Below are 6,363 nucleotides of genomic sequence, written 5' to 3'. Positions count from 1 at the left end.
ACAATTGGCAAAGTTGCAAAGAGTGTATGACTAAGTCTAATCAATAATTTTTATGCGGACCTTGAAATGATTATATAATATGATACAAAAATACTTGATCAAAAATATCATGCTCTAGACATCAAACAACTCATTTGTGTCATTGGTAATATCTCTGCCACTCATTTTTGGGCTAGCATCTTCGTTTAAATTTAAATCACCTAAAATGATGGCCAACAAATTCCACAATATTACTATGAATGCAAGAAATTAGAGATGATTTAATTAATCCTTTTAGAATGCAGCTAACAATCAACTAATTAATGACTTGTGGAGGGATAGAACCAAACAAGTAATAAAAAACACATTAAAAAACAAGTTATTGTTGGTATTGCTTGATGTTTTGCTGATCTTTATTTTATTTTATTTTTGTATGTAAGCTCTGTTTTTAGTTGTAGGATTTTAGTAAATGGCTAACAGTTGTAGGTATAAAGCTAGCTCCTAGTCATCTCCTATGTATGTATTGTAAGTTTTTTTTTTTTTTTTTTTTTTTTGTATGTAAGCTCTATTTTTAACTGTAGGACTTTAGTAAATGGCTAACAGTTGTAGGTATATATTACTCCTCCAATTTTCATCTCTTTCAATATTCAAGATGGTATTAAATTTTGCGGTTATATACATATATATATATATATATATATATCATTGGCCAAATTATATATGCATGCATGGTAATTAGGTACATTGTGATCACCACCTAAATTAACAAATTAAGAAAGACAACAAAGACAATTCAAAACTGCTTAGTTGTTGCCTAATATTATACAAAGTAATTATGTTAGTAGTACTCATCATCATTAGAAGTGTGTAGTTTTTTGGGTTCATGCATATATATGATAAATAACTTGTTTGGATATCGTTCCATCAATATTACCTTGGAAGTCGAAGCAATGTGAGGTAATTCCTACAAAAATAGACTTCATATTGTTAGCAAGGTGCTGATAAATTTGACAAAGCAAAAAACACCTCATTTGACAAGTTTCAAGCACAAAAAAGAGACTCAGTTCACCAGATCTACATAAAACAAAACAAAACTAACACACATCCAAGTTGAAGGTTATGTTATACAGCAACCAAATAAACTAGCAAGAAAAACCCCATTCGATAGGTTCCAAAACAAAACAAAACGTAGAACAAAACAAACAAACCCATAAAATTTTTCATGCCATTACAGAGAGAACAAACAAACTCAAAATCAACAAAGAGAGAAAAAAACAAACAAAGAAAATAAGACATACTCGTGGATGAAAACGATGCTTTGATCGGCAGAGGAGGCTAGGTGTTGAACCCAAGATTTTAAGTTTTGTGTAATTATATATCTACACATGGATTTTGATGATAACAAATGAATTCAAAGAATAAAGAAGTCTCAAACTCAAGTTGTCTATACAATAAAGTCAAGCACATAAAGGAAACAAGTATGAGCAAGAAAGGAACAAGTTCACATTAAAGTCATAGAGTAATATTGTAAATCTCTTAAAAAATCGAAATAAGGATTAAGGCTCAAAATTAATATTTTATCATAAAGTATTAAAATACATTTTTCACATATGAATGAATATTTTGAAAATTAAATTTGAAAATTTTGAAAGATGATTGATTGTCATCTTTCACATGTGCATACCTTGATTAAAGGGTTGAATTTTGAAAATATTAAAAATGATTGATTGTCATCTTTCACATGTGCATGTTTTATTTGAATATTTTTAAAAGTGATTTATACTTTTTTTGACTTATGCAAAAGGTAGATGATTTTTTTTGAAATATTTGAAAAGTAAAGTGTGCTCCTTTTGTCATATGCAAAAAGTAAAAGATTAGGTTTGAATTTTTTGAAAAGTAAAGTGTGCTTCTTTTATCATATGCAAAAAGTAAAAGATTAGGTTTGAATTTTTTGAAAAGTAAAGTGTGCTCATTTTGTCATATGCTAAAGGTAAAAGATTATGTTTGAAGTTTTTAAAAAATGAATGATGTTGTCTTTGACAATTGAAAAAGAAGAATCTTTTATTTGAATTTTTTGAAAAAGTGAATGATGTTGTCCTTGACATGTGAATCTTTTTAAATTTGAATATGAAGTCTCATATGCCTATAAATAGATCATTTGAGAGCTTCACTTTTAAACAACACCAAGAGCATACAACATTTATTCAAAGCTTTCATTCTCTCTTCTCTAAGTATTGAGCCTTAATCCTTGTTCATTTTGAGAGATATATAGTTTGCGCTATATTGTTCTTATTTCACTCATTGAGTAGTGTTTTCTGATAATCTACTTACTATCAGCTCTTGTATCAGAAAAAGGGTGTGTATAACCATTGTGCGTGTAGAAAGTGTTCTACGCAAGGAATAGTTAAATCACCACGTGTAGGGTGATTGCAAGTGTAGAGAGTGTTCTACATGGATCCTTTGTAGCGGTGTTGTTCAAAGGTGTAATAGGTTTCTATCTCCACCTGAAAGAGGTTGAATAGTGAATTTGGGAATCCTCAAGGGGTAGCTTGAGGCGAGGACGTAGGCAGTGGGGTCGAACCTCGTTAACATACTGAGTTTGCTTCTCTCTTACCTTTACTCTTTATATTTATTGCTATTTCATATTTTGTTTATATTTTATATTGTATATTTGATTTATAATTGTTATTTTTTTTAATACAACTCAATTCACTCCCCTCTTGTGTTAGTCATCTAGGCAACAATAGGGTTTCGGCGTGAGAGAGAGAGAGAGAGAGAGAAGAGGACGAAGACAGAGCCACAAAACAGAGACGAGGGCACAAGGATGAAAAGGCACAAGGATGAAGAGGATGCTTCGATCGGGATAGTTAGCTAGGTTTCGGGAGAGTGAGAGATGAAACACGCTTGGGTGGGGGGGGGGGGGGGGGGGGGGAGAGACTCAGAGAGGGATGATGGCTATGGTTTCGGAGAAACTGAGAGAGGGTTCGGCACGAGAGAGGTAGGAGACGGCTTCCAGAGGCTAGGGTTTTTTTTTTCACTTTATATACACCTAGTTAACCGGGTTCTGTATTATAACCTGGGTATCATACCTGGGTCCGGACCATGTAGAACGATTATATGAATGCGGGTTCTGGGCCGGGCCGGATAAAAACCGACCCGGATGAACAGTCTTAGACGTCGTTATGTTCAACCATAAAAGTAGAACACCATAAAAGTAAATAATTAACAAAATATAAATGAAGGATACACAAATTTACGTGATTCAACATAAAATTTATATCTACAAAATGTTTGAAGTGAAAATTCACTATGCTAGGTGATTTATGTTGCCTCTCATTACTTCAGAGCATTCATATTGGGTTCCCTATAAAATTTCCTTTAATTTAACTAAAAATCACATTTCCTAAAATGTTTTCCTAAATTTTACTTATCTTTCGAAAATCCCCTACATCACATTCCCTATTCTTTCTCTATTCTATTAAAATAATATTTCTTTATTACATTTTTCTCTCACCTCTTTTTATAAATTTAACTACAAACAATTTTATAAACTTAAAATAATGGTTTTGGGATAAACAATAGATCTCCATATTTGGGGATTATCTGTAGCAACCTCATCCATTCATCCCAAAATGAAAAATCGGATAGGGGGTGGTTTGGGATGAAATTTTTAAATATTTTCTTAAATTATAAGAAATTCGGTGTTTTGGGATATCGATGTGAATGCTTTCACATATCTCTTAGTATAATAGGAGTAGTACAATGGAGGCTGAAAAACCTTTTTATCTAGAAAAAGAAAATAATATCTCCGTGATTTCTAGGATTAAGGTAGAAGAAGCTTTTTGAGAGCCCATTGGTGTTTGGTTGGGAAATCCCTTTTATTGAAACATCATGTGAATGGTTGGTGAGATGTCTGCTTTTTATCTATTTCACATTTTTTCTTTATGTGTTTGACTTTACTTATTTTTTTTGTATTTCTTATCTTGTCTTATCTTTTCATTTCTTTTCTTCTTGCCTTTGATGATAGTCATCTAATGGGCTAGGCCTATCACATCCTATCCCTAACATAAAGAATTTTATGTTTAATATTTTGAAATAATATCTATCCAAAGAATTCCACTTGAACTCAGAGTATAATGCGTAGAATAAAAAAAAAAAGACAGAAAAATGTTAAGGAAATAGTAAAGAAAAGTGGAACAAAAACCAAATAGGTTCAACTTAATCTTTCAAAAAGTAAACCTCATCGTGAAAGAGAACGTACAGCTTGCTATTGTCATCCCACCTAAGACTAAAATGTGAGAAGACATTACTGTAGGTAAGAAATTGAAAGATACCTCGTAGAGGGAAGAAAGGTGGGAGAACCAAGAACAAACACATGTAAAAATAGAAACAGTTTTCGAAACAAAGAGAACATAACAAAATGAAGAGAAATTTATTGAAGAAATTCCTTCTTCTCTTTTTTCTTTTTGATTAAAAAAAAACATAATCGGGATATGAAGCAGAAAAGCTCTTGATGAATGAACGGGAAAAGCAAAGTATATGTTGCACTTTAAAGAGACGCCCTATAAAAATAATGGCAATAATTACAATTCAGGCAAGTTCAGAATTTCATCTTGCCTCTTTCACTAGAGTCGTTTTGAAGATATCTTATGGTTGCATGAGTGTTCTCATCGCAATCATTTCAATGATTTGCCAATCAAAATCACTCATGATAAATAATTTATATAATTTTAGAGTGCATTAGACTCAATTAAAATTATTATTTCAGTTCAGTCTAATTTTAAATTAAATCTAATATTTAAATATACAACTTTTAAATTACTAAACTCATCTCAACTTAAAATCTATTTACATGTGGGACTCATAACTTTTTTCAATTTTTTATAAATAATACTAAACTCATTTTAACATCTAAATATATTTAAATTCATTTTAGATGTGCTATACATAATTCATTCTATCAATTCAACTTACTATTATTCATAAAGAATTTATCTCAACTTAACATCTAAATACAATCTAAATTTCACATTTTAATTATGGATTTTAATATTTTCTTTCAAAAAATATAAAATTTACAGATTCTAAAAGATTAAAATTGTATATAATATTATTATGAAAAAAAAAAGAATTATAAGGGATTAGGTTAGAATCAAGCTCAATAATTTAACACCAGTATCAAAGATTTAAATGGTTTCCATTATAACATATAATAAGCACACGTGTCCAGGATTTTCTGAATCACAGACCAACAATGACCATTAATATACAGAGTTATTAACCTGTTATGTTAGATGAGAATATTAGGTTGTTCCTTAAAGTTACAACTGGAAAATGTGAATAAGTTGCAGTAGAGTGGACGGGAGTCATTAATGCGTTTTAGTTATATAAATAAGATGAAATGTTTTGTTAAAAATAAAATAAAATATTCTTATAATATAATTTTTTTAATTTTAATTTATTTTCAAATTTTAAAAAATTAAATTATTTATTATATTTTATAAAAATTATAATAATGAAATGAGTATTATGATTTTAACTGATGACGAGCATTATCCAATATATTAAATGATCTACCCTACCTACCTTTTACGTAAAGAAAACGGAACTGACAAATTATAGGGCTGTGTCTGTGCATGTTCGTTCCTTAGCTTTTAATTGATTCGATTCTCTCGAATCCTCTTAAATATTTTTCATGCTTTTTATGATAGATGAATATAATATTTATATGTTAAAATATTTAATATTATTATTTTTAATATGGATTCCCGTAGGTAAATTTCGAATATTTATAAAATATATTTTTCACGTTGACACAATTTTTATTTTAAGTTAATAAAAAAATGCAACAAAAAAGAACGAAGCTTATAATGCTAAGAAAAAATATAGAATGAAAAACCTCAATATCCATAAATTATTAATTTTTTAATTGATGAAATAGAGTATAGGCTCGGTTCGGTTATATAAATCAAATTAAATTAAACCATCTTATCTCATTATTATAATTTTATCAAACTTCAACATAAAATATAATAAAAAATTTAATTTTTTTAAATTTTAAAATAAAATTCATATTTTAATAATATTTTAATCAACTTTTAAATCATTTAATCTTATCTGTATAACCAAATGAGATCTGACTATATTTGAGTAGTGAGGTAATTTTAGATAATATGTGAATAATTATGAAATTTTTTTGAAAAAATAATGATAATATATTAAATAGAAGTGAATAATATAAAAAGTAAAAAATAATAATAAAATATTAAATAGTAATATTGTGATAATTATTCAAATACAACCTAAAATAACTAATTTGAATGGTTTTTTTTTTTTATATACAAAATGTAAATTTATAAATTTTTATTATTAATAATAGAATTC

Source organism: Carya illinoinensis, chromosome 1 (assembly GCF_018687715.1).
Source record: "Carya illinoinensis cultivar Pawnee chromosome 1, C.illinoinensisPawnee_v1, whole genome shotgun sequence".
NCBI lineage: Eukaryota > Viridiplantae > Streptophyta > Magnoliopsida > Fagales > Juglandaceae > Carya > Carya illinoinensis.
Note: the sequence above shows the minus strand (reverse complement) of the source record.